The sequence below is a fragment of the Nothoprocta perdicaria genome, unplaced genomic scaffold (assembly GCF_003342845.1).
Source record: "Nothoprocta perdicaria isolate Ctin4 unplaced genomic scaffold, notPer1 scaffold_2, whole genome shotgun sequence".
NCBI classification, from domain to species: Eukaryota; Metazoa; Chordata; class Aves; order Tinamiformes; family Tinamidae; genus Nothoprocta; species Nothoprocta perdicaria.
The window spans coordinates 7,416,589-7,432,220 of NW_020455204.1; positions in this window are offsets into that span (position 1 = coordinate 7,416,589).

Consider the following 15,632-nt stretch of genomic DNA (forward strand, 5'->3'; position numbering starts at 1 on the left):
CAAAACCAGAATAGGAGGCAGGTTCATCAGGCCCAGTCCACCTTGCCTGACACCTTGTGGAGTTGTTTGCCTCGTGTCAAACCTAGACGGARCCAATCTAACTAATAGATGTTTGCCTCAGAGAGCTCTCTTGGGAAATAACTCTTAGAGTATCCTGAGGTGCAACTTTTCTAAGCTACCATGAAGGTTTGTAGCTACTTCTTCTCTCCCATTAGCCCTGCATCCATTCTGCACCGTGGGTGCTGTGCAGCTCCCTCAAGTCATGGCTGTACCTGCCCAGGCTCCTTTACCCTCATCAGATAAACATTCCCTCATGGCAGTGAACTGGAACAAACTGTCTAGCAGCAAATGGGAACCAAAGCCATCGAATCTCCTTTTCTGGGATTCAGGAGTGGCTGTTCTTGGCAATAAATCAAAGAAAACAAATTCCCTTTGATTATTTTGGGCTTGACATTAAGACAGTAGATCTTCCAGACAAGATGTGAGACTTTGCTCCTGTAGCCAAGTAGGATGATCTTTAAAAACCATGCATAGGGTTAGATGTGGCGAATGCTGCCTACTCATATTTGACTGCAGTCTGAACACTTTTTGCCATAATCAAGGCAAAAAAAAACCCACTATTACAGAGTGAAAACAGAGTCCAAAGCCCAGGGAAATCATCATGAAGCTTGCTTTGAATAGGGCCCTATGTGCAGATTAYTGAACTGCCAAATGGCTCCTGCTGGCATTTGCTGATATTGTTACTCTTGAGGCAAAACACACCTCCCTGCCTCACTGCCCTAGCAAAAGACCTGCCCGTTATGCTGTGAAATTCCCTCTGCTTGTCTGTCAGGGCTGCTGTGCTGTAATCTTGGAGGATAATCAACAGCGAAACCATTCATAAATCACAGCTTACAGAAAAGACGCTGGTAGGGTCTTAAATTTCCAGCTTGCAAGGCCATCATTTCAAGAATGACAGTCAAAGGGGGAGTTTATGAATTCTTTTACATGGAAAAGTTTTTCTTGGAAGAGCAGCCCTCTTTTTAGTTGCCTGTAAATACAGTCATGTGGATTTGATTTCTCACGGCCCTTCTGCCCGCTTGCGGAGAGCGCTCTGCTACCCCAGTGGGCCTGTTCTCACACCAGACTGGTGTGTAGAGGCACTGGGGCAGGATTTACATGAGGCATCACAAATGAAGAACTGAAGCTCTGGCCAGTGCTAGTAGAGGCCAAGTGGGCTGTCTGCTTGGGAGGCACTGGTAGAAAGTTCCACAGAACTACTCCCCTGTTTGTTAATTAACAACAAAAATAAAATCCTCCTTCATGGGAGGCTTTTTTTTTTTTTTCGTTTGCAAATGAAACATCATCTTTACTGTTAGAAAATAGGCTGTAAAGCCTGATGATGAATGCTGCAACACGGCAGTCAGAGAAGTGAAAGCCTGGAGAAGAAATAATGGGGACAGAAGAAAGACCATGTGGAGGAATGCAGGCTGCAAAGACATCTCACATGCTTTCCACATTAGGTTTCCATTCACAGGGAGAAGTAGGTGGCTCTCTGCTGGGATATTTTCACTCCCGGATTTCTAGATATGCACTGTGTTTCCTACTACTGTTTTTCTAGCCTACTTAGCTTTGTGACAAGCWAGGGAAAAATATCACAGTGGGAAGGATGCTTTTGTTCTAAGTTAGGTCAAAGGAAAACAAGAACATGCCAAAAACTACCCTGATGAATTCAAAAATCTTTAAAAAAGGCAAAGTGTTTCCCATTTTAAGACTTTATGCCTTAAAAAAAGAGAGAGAAACGGAGGAAACATGATTAACATTGAGAATAACTCTCCTCAAAGAAAGTAAGTTTTCTTCAGACTTTACTTTTTAAGTTATGGTTAAAAAATGCATCTCTCTTGGGGAGAGATATAAAGCGTCCCTGAGCAGCTTAAAGAAGAATTGTTTGACTCAGAAACATACATGTTTTTATAAGGACTCTCATAGTTCATATTCTGGGCTAACCTATGTGGTTTTTGTTGTGCTTCTTTTATTCTATGACACATTATTCCCTCTTGTGATGTCTTAATGGTCAATGATACATTTCTTCTCCAGACATCCGCTCCATTTAGCTCCTTTGTAAAACTTGGAAGGACAACCAGAGCTCTCAACTGTCTGCTGAGATGTTGAGAACATGTTGAGAGCAGGGAGTGACGCTGTGGCACATGTTGGACAMTGGGGAAATGGCTTCATAAGCCTCTCAGCTCTATTTCCTGCAGCTCTAAATCAGGTAAGATATGTCAGAAATGATTTGTGCCCCTTTCGACGACGTGAGAATTGGAAGGCCATCTTCTTCTAAGAGCAGTAGCTCCCAACCTGTGGTTTATGGAAGGAAACCAAGAAAAGCAAATCTATTGTCAAATTAAATTCACTGTACAGGAGCTGCACCACTGCTGAGAGTCCAAAATAGAAAGAAAAGGAGAAAAAGTCTGTCCTAGGGACCTATTCAAATGAAAAGTCTTTGCTTGCCACCTCTAAATTAATATCCAACTGAAAGCCACTTGCTCCAGAATGTGATTGTCTCTCTTGATGAAAGAAAGGGAGCTGAGAACTGAGCTGTCTTGAAGGCTGTCAGTCCCAAGCTGCTGAAGCTTCGTAACTTTTTCTTAGACATCATTGAGCTGAGAAAACACTTTCCTTCTGTTTATCCTTATCAGCAGGCTCTTAGAAAATCCTTCACACACAGCTCTCCCCCATCCCAGGCCATCCAAGAATAACTCAGTATCACTGAGATTCTACTCTGTCTTTTTTGATTTCTGTGATAAATGGAGACAGACACAGACTGACCCGGGTGYCTGTGGAGCTCAGAGGGACTGACCGTACCTCTGTCTGGCAGCAGTATCTGGCCATGCTGTATCCAGCTGCCTAACAGCTGTGTCTGGAATTGCTCTTCAAGGCTTGAGATTCAAGCTTGGGCTAGATTGGTCAATCAAAACCTTCTGAATTCACCAAACTGCCATCAAAGTTTTAGGAGTGCTGAGTATTCAAGTGTGGTCATAGCCCTTGACAGCCAGGCTGAGATCACTGGAGTCATCAGCTAAATTAGTTTGAATAGATGATGTGCAGATTAAAAACACCAGAACCCAGCCCCCATTATGCATGGAGTCCCCACTACTTTTTGTATTTCTTTAATAGAAAAATAACAGGAAAGCAATTACTGGCCATGCAAAATATAAGCTCATACAATATTTTGTRTAAGGCTTCAAGCAACTCCTTGTTAAAGCAGATAAGTTAATCTRTCTTTTTCTGGAGGTCACGGTAGGTTTTCAGCTTTAAATCACCACAGTACAGTAACTAATGGCATTTACCATAGGAATGACGTTGAAAAAACATGGAATCCAGGCAATTATTAGGTGTATATTTCCAGTGAAAACAACCCACATAAAGACAGTGTCAGAAAAAAAAGGATGATTGATCATCTSTATTTTGCTCCCATGTATTTTCTTGACCACTTTCTTTATCAGGTAGCATTAGCTCTCGTGCAATTGCTGTAATGAACTCTTCTAGGGGACGTCTCAGCGCAGGAACTCTGGCACTGTCCAGGCTTTCTACCCTGCAGGTTGAAACTGCACAGCCAGAGAAGTATGACCCCTTCAAGCATTCAGCTTTCAGAAAGAGCAAGGTAAGACCATTACCAGATTTTTTTTTTCCTTTTTTTTTTTTTTTTTCCTTTCTTTCCATTTTGAGTTCTTGGTAAAATGCTGTACATTTCTGTCTTGCTTTAGAGCTCCTTTAAAGTCAATATAAAGACTCTTGTAGAGTTTAATGAGCAGTTCCCTGAACCCTAAAGCTACTAAAGAATCAAAGTTTTCACTGAGCTGTAAATATATAGTTTTGTTTGCACTGTGGATATAATATTTGGCTACAATGCAAGGATGTTTGGGATTGTTTTCTATACTTTTTTTTTCTGCCTCTTTCAGATGCCCAGCAGTTTTAATGGACCTTATATAATTAAAAWTTTGTTGTTAATTACATTAAATAATTGACCGGATTCAATCTCATTGTAAAACAGGCAATAAYGTTTCTGAAGTCAGTGAGGGAGATTTGGCTTCTCTCAGAATATACATGGTGCTGTTCAGTTTCTGGCCATTGGTAGGGAGGAACCTGTTCTCCTGCTGTATTTGGTCCACTTTTGTRCCATAGCGCCATGAGAGAAATTCCAACACAAAGCCCACAATAAACATTTTGCAGTGGGCAGGACAGGTCTGTGAAGTAACAAGAAGCAAAGAAAATGAGAGTATAATAGGAAAAAAATAGAAAAAAAATGTCTACTAAGCAAAGATATTTTATTTCAGGTCTCCTCAAAAGGAAATCAAGGACAAGACCAAAGCTTGGAGCTCAAAGGTTCTCCCTGAGTGGCATCGTTTTGGACAGCCCTTGGAAAGGTGTGTCACTTGTTCTCCAGACTGCCACAACACCCTGGGATGCTGTAAAAATAGTTGGCAGTGGCTGACTGACAGGCAAGAGACGTGTGACCCTAAATTATGATGTTTTCCTTTTCTTGATGAAATGAATGCTGCCTTAGACAGAGGCTGAAACACATCTGTTTGTGGTGGGAGTGCCTTTTTAGACCCATTGCTTTTGAAACCAGGGCTGAAATTGCCAGGGATCAGCAGAGCTCTGGGCTCACAAAGAGGGCACTGTCTTTGAGGAATCTTTACATAAGCCCTGCACAACCAAAGCAACAGGAGTTTGCACAGCTGCTGCTRGAAGCAAACATGTACTTTTAGCTGACCTGCGCTGATGACTTCGGGCGTTAAATCTGACACTTTCCAGATGTATGGCCCTCTCTTGCCACAGTCTACAAACATTTGGTCCTCAGCTAAAAAGGAAAATAATAACAATAATAATAATAATAATAAAAGGGTGCTGTAAATACTACATTCTAGTGCAGACATTTATGGATTGCATGGTTCAGTCCAGAGGTGAGTGGCATTACGCTGTCCTGAGGGTCATAGTCTGAACCATGTTTCATGCAGTTAGTTAATGTTGCATCTATCCTCAGTCTTTGAGCACCTTCTTAAGAGAAGGTGGCTAATTATCTAGAGCAACTTTTAGCTGTTGAGATTTGGTCAGCTTTTGTGTTTGCCAGCCTAAACCACCCAGGAATTATCCCTCAATCTCTGCTGTGACCCAGGAGCATTCACAGGACAAAGAGAGATTCCCAGAGAATCAATATATTATTCTTTGTGCCTGGTGGCAGACTGGATCCTTGCTCACTGCTCCCTCACACCATGTCCTGACTCCGTCCCTACTGTTGTAAGGTTACAAACTGTGCTGTAAAAGTCACTAATGACTGCAYGGCAGGCCTTGAGACCACGTTGTTCACTTGCTTCTCAGAATGAAATAGAACTTCATCCTTGCTGTAGACYGAGCGTAAATTGTTCTCTTTCCCAGGCTGGATATTTTTAACAATAACTCCCTTCCCTACAGAGCCCTGCAGCACTTGGGCATTGAGATGTTCCCAGGAAGGGTGTTGGAAGGGTGTGGGCTGACTGAAAAGGATCATTTATWTTATTCCATTTTATTTAGGTGTGGTATTTATAAAGTTTCCAAAATTGGCATCAAGAGAAAGCAAAATATTCTGCTGAACTGAACACAGCCCCAGCACAGACAGCTGCAGCCCAGCTTCTCTTCAGCCTGCTCTGCCAGTTCTCTCAGGCATGGTTTGAGGACCACCTCCAATGAGACCAAAAGGTGATTCTCCCAGTGCTTGTTCCCCACTCTGCTTTACTTTCATAATCTGCCAGCTGGGTACGAGTGGTGAGACAGGACCCAGTTCTGGCCTCCCTTGAACTATGAATAACTCTAGGGAAGACTGTGGTGCAAAGAAGGTCARGTTAGATCCCAGGGAACCCACAATGCCCAGAAGATGTGTTCTTGTCGAGGTGGTTTGGGCCGTCCAGGGAAGCCGGTACTTAAAACAATCTGCTTTTTAATTACTTGGCAACTCCTGAATCTGCCCAGCTTGGAGGATTTCCAGTTGCAGGTTCCTGGGAAAAGACCCTAGAAATATGGGACAGACAGCAGCTGAAAGAGGGTCGTTGTTCGGTGCTCACTCTACAGGGCTTTTTAGCTGCAAGGTAGCTGGCTTCATTTTCTGATCTCTTACTAACTGCAGAGTCTTGTGGAATGGGAGGTTGTCTTCCTTCTAGAATTATTACGGGCATAGAAAAATCATCATTTATGTCCCAGAGGAATTTTTAACCTCTGTTTCTCTTTCTGGCTGTGAAGAAATGTTGCCATTTCCAAATTTTCCATGGAATGAAATTCCCCCCCAAAATGATTTGCAGATTGCAAAGAATTTGACAGTTTTTGATCAAAAGTAAATGTTTTGGCATTTCTCAAATTGACCTGTGTCCCATTAGTTTGTTGAATTAACCCCAAAAGTTTTGCTTCRGCTCCATTCAACACTAATGTCACCYTCCCCTTGAATTGAATTTCCTGCCAACAGCTCTAGGCCAGGAACTTAATGCTCCTCTTTCTCAGGGGACAGTCCTTAGCTCCTATCATGTCACACAGACCTTAGAGTTCCACTCTGCATCACCGAGGATGTAATCCTCTAGGAAACCACCTCTAGGAAGGATGAGACACCTAAACCGCAGCTCCAGCAAGGCAGTGTGCTTGCAGGGAAATGAGACTTTAATGGTTTATTGAACACATTCAAACCAAAACACAGCTTGCTGATTTTGTTCCAGCTGGCCCTAAAGAAAATAGTGCTTCTTGACTTCTTAATTGAAAAAAAAAAAAGCATATTTTTATTTCTTTATTCTGGGAGGAAAGAGGGTTCAAAATTGGGATGTTTTTCTCCCTAAAAATTTCAATTTTGTGAAAACTGCCTTCTTTGCTGGGCAGTCTTCCCAAAGGGAATCCCCAGCCAGTCTCAGTGCTAATATCAGTGCATAGTCTTTGGAGCTGATCCAAAGGTCATTCATGCCATTAGACATTTTTATCGCGGACATGAATAAACTTTGGACCAGGCTCTTTTGGCAGAAACATATACAGTCTGGAAGCCTAAAAATAAATCCTGATTTGGAGCCATCCACAGCTTTTCAACCACCACGACGGTATGTAGGTATGAGCTTACAGAGGGAAGGACTGACACAATGAGGTGATTTGTCTGCCTCTGTGACTAGAATATCTTCTGGGTTTGGTGAAATAAACAGGGAGAGGGAGACTGTTGTGCAAGCTCAGTATTAGGAGCTCTTTACAGAGATTTTCCCTGTGAAGCCTCAATCCCAGAAGGTCCACATGGAAGATATTGGTTCAGGAGATGATTTGGCTTTCTTTGCATGACGCCTTCCAGCAGTGGTACCTCCTGGAATATGTCACTCTGTCCTAGCAAGTGGAGAGGTCGCTCTGTGATGGACTTTATCTGCACCAGTAGTTTTGGGACCAGCAAGAACAATGGGCCAGAAATAGAGAAGAGGCAGTTAAAACAAAAATATCAGCACTGTGGCTTAGTGCTCATTCTCTGGTTACTAAATTCATATGGCACAGGTGGCCTTAAGTGGCACTAGCACAGCCTCAGTGCTGGTTTAGCCTGAGTCTGCTGCAGCCCCTGATTTTAGGTGACAATGCTGTGATTTATGGCTGCACATGGAATTTTCATGTGTCCAACTGAGGCTGGCAATTGGAATGAGGAGAGAGGACATTGATCTCCGTACTTTCAGGAATGGAGTAGGACTGTGTTCTCATCTGACCAGCCCATCAGGTAATTTGCAGGTGCCTGGAGTAGATGTGGGCTGGATGCACAGCGGGGAGACTCTAACTTGAGACACCAGTTAGCAGCAGGCTGCCCAAGGAAAGGAGGTGTTGAAGGGCTGGACATTTGCCTCCCCTAAGCACTGATGCAGAAGGTCCAGCAAAGCTATGCAGTGACAGTGCATAGCTGCTCTGGATGCTGCTGTGGAGCGGCCTTCTGTCCTAATCTGCATCCTGTCCGTGCCCTGAGAGGTTCACAGGAGAATCAAAATGACAAAATATTGATCAAAATGAATGACAAACCCTTTATTCACCCTGCCCATTCCCCTTGTGGTGCAGCGTGAAGGGTCTGTGTTTGAACACACCATAGTTACCTTGCCTAAACTATTTTACCTGGTAAAATAGTACCTTTACTATTTTAACTGTGGATACCAGCTGCAGCTTTTGGCAATGATCTGAGTTAGCTCTGTGTGCAGAAAAAGCAAAATGTTTCCAGCATCTCAGTTCATCCCTACCACCCCACAAGAGTTTATTAGTATCTGTCACTCCTTGCTGGTTGAAAGCTTAAGCTGAGCACAAGTCAAGTCATTTGCTCTTGCTGAGGTCTTATGAGTGGCTGCATTTTCTGCAGCGTTGTCTGGTTTCAAAAGAAACAGTAATTCTCATTTGCACAATGTATACTCAAGACTAATTGATGCTAATTGTCATGGTCTAGTGCATCTGAATATCCTTTGGCTCGTTAGAATGCAGAAAATTACAGGGTTTTTGGCTCTATGGACCCTCCAAAGTTTCAACAGGCCTCTGTGGGGTTCATTTCTGAAAAAAAAAGAATAAGTGGTTGTGTGAGGTTAGGATCTGAAAACAGAGAGAAAGATGAGGTGGTGAGGAGAGAGGAGAAGAAATCTGAGGCTTTTGGTCGGGAAGGTGACGTGCTTGCTGAGTGTGGCAGGTACCAGTTCTCATTCTCTCAGCACTGACGACAGCATCCTGCTGCAGCGAGGAGCAGCCACACAAGTTGTTGGCTGTGGTCAAGCCACCGGTTAGTCCTTTCCAAGCCTGGCATTCAGCTGGTTGGTCTTTCCTAAATGCAGAATCATAGAATCCTTAAGGTTGGAAGGGACATTTGGAGATCCTCCAGTCCAACCCCCCTGCACACGCAGAGTCACCTAGAGCACGTGGCACAGGGCTGCGTCCAAGCAGGTTTTGAAGATCTCCAGAGACTGAGACTCCACAACCTCTCCGGGCAGCCTGTTCCAGGGCTCTGTCCCTCTCACTGGTAAGAAATTTTTTGTTACGTTCCTGCGGAACTTTTGGTGCTTCAGTTTGTGGCTGTTTCCTCTAATCCTACCAGTGACCACCCTTATAAAGAGGCTACCCCATCCTCCTCCCTGCCTCCCTTGAGGTATTTATAGACACAGATCAGATCCCTCCTCAGCCTTTTCTTCTTCAGCCTGAACAGGCCCAGCTCTCTCACCCTTTCCTCATAGGGCAGATGTTCCAGGCCCGTGATCCCCCTCGTAGCCCTGCGCTGGATTTTCCCCAGTACTTCCACAAACATCTTTTTGCATCCATCTGGCTATGGGATTTTTTGTTTTCTGCCTGCAGCAGAACAGTTCGCTCCTGCTGGAGCAGCCACTCTTTTCAAGRGGTCTCCACAACGATCCTTCCTCCCAGGGCAGCTCTCGCAGTTGTGGCAGTGTCCGAGGGYGTTAAGCTGGGGCAGTATTAGTGCTGGCCCTGGTGAGAAGGCAAACGTGTAGTTTGTTGATCCTGGAGCGTGGAGCAGTACTACTGCCTGGCAGGCTGCACCGCAGGAGCTGGCAAGGCAGTTTCAAGCACACTCCTCTTAAAAGGGAAAGGTTGTTTTCAAATTTCTTCTTCTTGCCCTCTCTCCTCCAAGTCCATGCCTACCACGGAGCTTCAGAGAGAAGGTCTGCTGCTCATCTGAGCTTTTCAGGCTGTGTGGGCACACAGACGAGTTCCCCAGGGCTCTGCAGTGTATGGGGAGCACTGCTAGGTTGAAGATAACAACCCCCCAGCATCTGGGGGCAGAGAAGGAGAAGAAATGGGCCCTGTTACTCTGTGTCTGTGTGAAGGACTCCACTCCTGCCAGAAATGATGAAGATCTTGATGAATCCTGCTCTACATCCCACCCCTCAAGTGCTGGGAGGCTCTTCATGAATTACTCACTGGCATGCAAGATGTCCAAGCCAGATTATTCTGGCAGAAACAGAGTAAATGCCTACTGTGTCCATCCCCTGCTGGTGGAGGAAGAATAAATGAAAGAGAAAAATTTATTCCTCAATATTTTACCCCAGCAGAAAGCTCTCTCACGGCAGTAGTTTTCAGGAAAACACTCTGAGCCATAAAGAAAGTAGGAGGTGTCTGATCCAAACCTTCTAGTGCAAAAACCAGCCCCCCAAACTCAGCGTGCCTTGCTGGGAGCCAGAGCCACCTGCAGAAGGCAAAGAGAAGATTCTCGGCTGCTCTCTTGGCATTGGGCCCTGCACAGGAGGCCTGTCCCGTATCCGGGGCTTGTGCTTGTTCCAACTGGTGTGGTGTGGGTCACCAAAGGCAGGGCAGGAGCAGGCTGGGAGTGACATGAGAGGCTGCAAACAAACCTGCAAGCACGTGAACACACACTGCAAACTGGCCTGGGCCGAGGTGGGTGAGCAGAGAGCTGCGAAGGGGCGATCGGATCCAGTTTCCCAGCCTTGTGGAAAGTGGGCTGGAGGCTACAAACTTCCTGACAGCTGGAATGAAATGTTGCCCATGAAAACACAGTCTACTGTGGCAGGTTGGTACAGCTCATTCATACTCTCTATTGATTCTCTTGTAATAGTTTTCTAGAGAAAGGGTCAGGGTGTTGGCTGCTCAGGTTGTCGTGTACTACAGGGAACTCACAAACAGGAACAGGAACTACAGGACTCACAAATGAGTCCCCCCTCACCAAATTGCTGAAGCATGTGCCAAGGTGCTTAGCTGGATTGGGGCTGTGAGAGCCCAGTTGTCCTGTGCCTTACTGCAAAATACCCCAGTGAGGATACCCCAATTCTTAGCTGTTTCCAGCCTTCTAGGGGAAAAATAAAATAAAAAAAAGTTTGTTTATTAGAATAGGCAGGTCACAATTTAACTGAGAGATTGTTAGAGGAATTCAGAGCCCGTGGGATTTATGACAAGGTGATGAAAGAGGAACTGTGATAGTTACCCAATAAATGTCTTTATTTTCCAAGAACGTAAAGTTTAAAAAAAAATTATAAAATGAGGATTTCTTTTTTATGAATGGGTTCTTGTGGCACGCAGGCTGCTAACACTATCAACATTGTTTCTGGGGAACTCCAGGCGTCTAATCAATCTTCATTCTGTAAGAAAACGTTCCAAATTATACAAAAACCACATGGCTTCTCCTGTTTGTAGGGAAAAACCTGACCTGACCCCATATGTGCTCCAGAATGGCAAAGTCCACATCTCTGGCCTTCCACATCTTTACCTGGTGTGGAAAAGGCACCATTTGCCTCATATCAAATTAAGTTCATCTATCCCAGCTGCAAATTGCTTTCATTTTGGGACGAGATTCAGAGTGTATTGGGTGAAGACAGTCAAGCACTGCTGTCACTGGGATGCCAGTGGTGCTGGTGGCACTGGTGAACGCAGTCTGTTCTGAGGTCTTGGCCTCCAGAATAGAGGCCAACAGGCGGCCCTTTCTATAGGTGCTTGCAGCTATATTGCAGCACTGTCCAAGGGCTTTCTGGAAGGGCAAGAGAGGCAGCCCTGCCCTGTGCCAAGAGACACCAGTCCCAGTATCAGCTGCTGTTGGGCACACACCCTTGGCTGCCCCCAGGCCCAGGTTCGTTGCCCATAAAGGCAGGAAGCAACACCAAGACCAGGCCCAGCTGTAGGCGCAGCTTGAGGCTGCTCTTTCTCACACTGCAGTGGCTGAGCAAGGCTGGGCTATGGAGCGGTAGCTGCGTGTTCCATGCTCCTGCTCCGGCAGCTGGGAATCAGCCTGGGAAGCCCTGCTGTGGGAAGCAGGCAGAGAGATCAAGCTGGAGGCTGTGTCCAAGGCCGCTCCTCAGCCCTCTTTTAAACAGCAGAAGGAGAGTTATTGAAGAGTTGTGTGGAAGGCAAATTAGGGGCATTCTGTTTCTTTCCAGACAGCTTCAGTCTCAAAAGGGAGCAGTGAAATGAGTTGCCCAGCATCAGCCAGAAGGGCAGAGCCACAACTTCCCAAGCCAACCCTACAGTCCTGCCTTTCTAATCATCTCCATGAGCTTATTTTCGCTGGAGACCATTTGCTGCCAGAGCCAACCCCTTTCTCTGTGAGGTGCCGGGACGCTGCCTGCTCCCGTGCTGTCCTGCTGGTTGCTTCCTTGAAGCTTGTTAATATCCACCTTTGGGTTGCAGGGCTTTTTCCATCCTCAGACATCACCTCTTGCAATGCTCTGAGGGCATTTTGCCTTTATGCATACACATACCATGCCACAGACAGGGTGAGTATAAAATACATATTTATTTTATGTAGAGACATGCAGGTTCACAAGGCACAGGGAAATTTTCCTTTGAAGAAAAGGGACTTCTGCTGAAAAGATGTTCTCCTTTGAAGACCTGTAGTTTCTCTCATAAATTATCCTGCTGTTTCCTCAAGATCTTGTGCAGAAGTGAGATGCCTCCTCGTCAGTGGTTTCAAAGGCTAGTTCAAACCCAAGCAAACTGCAACAAGCTGCTTCTGGGAAACAACTGAACTGTGAATAGCCCTGGAGATCAAAAGAGAAAAAAGCCATAGAAAAGACAAATCAACAGGCTATCTAAAAACGGGCCGCAGCAACATGATTCGGCTCCGATTTTCAACCTCGGGCAAACATAGGCAAGAATTTTAGGTCCCAAATACTGGTCTGTGAGAATAGGAAGCAATGTGTAAGTACAATTGAAGGCAATATGGTGCAGCAGAGCAGTAGGCTGCAATCCCACTGGTGGGTGGACTGGCTGTGTCTCTGGGTTGATGGCTTTGTGAACCTCTCTGTGCCTCCAGCTGGGCAGCAGAGGACACAGTGCTCATTAACAGCAAACTGGATTAGGTCACTTGCTTTCTCAGGAGGATGGATGCAGCGCGTCCAGGCTGAAATGAGGAAAGTCAAGGCTTTGGATCTGTGGTGTTCTGTCTAACCGAAGCGAAGCACCTGCATCCTGTCCCTCCTTCCTAGCCAGAGGATGTGCCAGGCATGTAAACATGACCAGCATGGCCATGCTGGAGATAATGATACCATTTGACTTTTTAAAATACTCTTTGTGTAATAGTATAATAAAGAAGTGCCCACAGCCTGAGTTAACACATCCTTTTGCCCGCGTGAGAACAGCAAGGTCAGTTCTGATTCCTGTTCCTGAAAGGAGATCCACAGTAGAATTTTTGATCCAGCAGTAATATCTGTAAAGGTGAATTAAGATCTCACTTGCAACGTTATCAAGAGTATTAAATAAATTCTGCATACTCTGTAGAAACCTTTAAAATTATTTATGTTTTTCTGAGCAAAGGGAAGTTACATGGAATTTGTTTTTGTACCCACTGCACATAACTGCTCAGTAATTTGCAGGGACATGTACATAAAGTTATAGACTGTTGCATGGCATAATGGAACAAAAATACTCGTGCTGAAACAGACTCTAATGAGACTTGCCAAGAAAATCGCAGCAAAAATGCAGGATAAGCCCACAACATCCTTCCACATGGAGCAGACTAGTTCTGAGCCCACATGCATTCAACCAGCATCTGTTCTAGTCTGTAATCCTGTGCAGCTCCATCCCTGCACCTGGCTATTTTGCAGAAAAGATGTAAAACTTCCCATGCTTTTATGTCTGTGGAGAAAAGTTGGAGGAACAGACTTTGCTAAGGAGCTGGCACTATATGGAGGTAACTGAACTCTTTCTAACTAGGGTATTGCTAAGGTTTGGTTAGCCTGGAACATAACAGCATAAATAGAAGGATGATGAAGTAACTAAGCTCTAGAAATGGGAGTTGGAAAGATTTGGGTTTGGAGACACAGGACAGAAGCTATAGAAGATGCTGGTAGCAGTACCTACTATTGCTGAGTTTCAACCTACTGAGGTCCTCCAAAAAGAAGTCATTTTTATTTTTTAATAGTAGAAGTTATGGGCAATCATATGGGCTGAAATCTGCTCTCATGTGCACTTTCTTTGGTATGACCACTCTTGCTGTCTCTTTCCCAGTCCAGCAGCAGTTGAGGCCATCAATTTGCCAGGAGAGGAGCTGGCTCTTCAGGCTACATTCAATGACCTACCTGATGTGTGATCTTTGTCTCCTCTCAAAATGGTAGACTGCATGGAAACTTCTGATGGGCATTTGTTTATGGAATGTCATGACAACAGAGCAACTGGAGATTAACAGCACTGGAAATGACCTATTCTGGCATGAGAAAGTTGAAGGCTCAACTCATGCATGCTGCCACCTACTTACTACTGCTAAAGCTGTTATTTCACCTGTATTTAATCTGAAGAACTAGCTTGTTTTGGCAGCTCCTCCAGATGTGAGTGCCACGTGTCAGGGGTGTCATACCCCCTTCTTGGCTTTCCTTCCCACGGTGACCCAACCTAGATCCTCAGAGGAAAGATATATGGGACAAAAGAGCAGGTGCTGATGTTCACCCCAGGCGAACAGCTTTTTGGTGCAGACTGCTCAGGTAAATGCCTCAGAAAAGCTGCCTTGTTCCATTCTGTCGAGGCACAGGATCTGTGGGATGGAAGGAGTGAAGCAAGGAATCTTGCAACTGATGATCTGATTCATTCCCACTCAGCGTTATCACAGTTCTGTTCCTGGTGCTAATTTAGACTTCTAAAGAAGGCCATGAGCTGAGGGTGGTAGCGAGGTGAACACAGGCTATCCAAATACATGGTCAAGCTTTGCCTGCTCTCTTCACGGTCATGCTGTTGTCTCCTGGACTGCAGCAGCCATTTTTCATATATTAGCATTTGGATGCCCAAAGAGACACTCTACAGAGTCCTTAAGGGAATAGTCTTCTAGGACAGTAACGTATAACAGAGAAGGCAGAAGCGCCTCACACATGTGTTTAGGACCATATTTCTAGCTGACCTGCCTCCRTCAGTGACTACTGCTATACCTGCTTGTCCCATGGCAAAAGTAGAACAGGACAAGGCCTAGCTCATCTTATTCCTGGTTCTTTCCTTCGTGTCCTGCAGGCTATAATGAACAGTACAACTTTATTTATGCAAGAAGCCAAGGCTGCTTTCGCAGAGCCAAACTGGTCTCTTGAAAGAGAAAATGCATAGTTTGAACCCTTTCTGTGGAACACACATGTGAGAAAGTTCAGCAAGAAATCTGTTTTGCCCTTTCCTTGTCTACCTCTCATGTGTTTTTGTTTCTTTCCAAAACAGTTAAATTTCCGGACAGAGAGAATTGGGACTTTGATTTGAGTTTCTTGGCTCTTCTCAGCTGATGTCTCCCTGACCATTCCTTTATTCAAACAGAGGCTTTTGTATGCAGTATATGAGGTTGAACCAAGGGCAAATATTATTACAGTCTCATGTTCTGAATCGACACCAGCCAAACCTCCCTTCTGCCTTGTTCTAACAGGATTTTGTGTCCAATTGTTCACTCTCTCCAAAGGTCTGGCTGTGCCCTTCAACATACCCATGCAAGTCTCTTGCCTCCCCAGGCAGGGCTGAGAGCAGAGCTGTCAAGACAAAGACACTGAGCTGCATTTGCCCCGTGCCTAACGGGGACTAAGCTGCACAGCTGAAATCCAGGCCCTTCGTCTRGGGGAGGCAAGTGCTGGGATTTGAGTGGCCTTATCTGTCATAAGGAATAAAGCAGTAGGCAGAGCTGAGTGCTCTCTGCAGACAGGGAAGGGCAGCGAGTTCAGGAGCGGGCAGGTTTG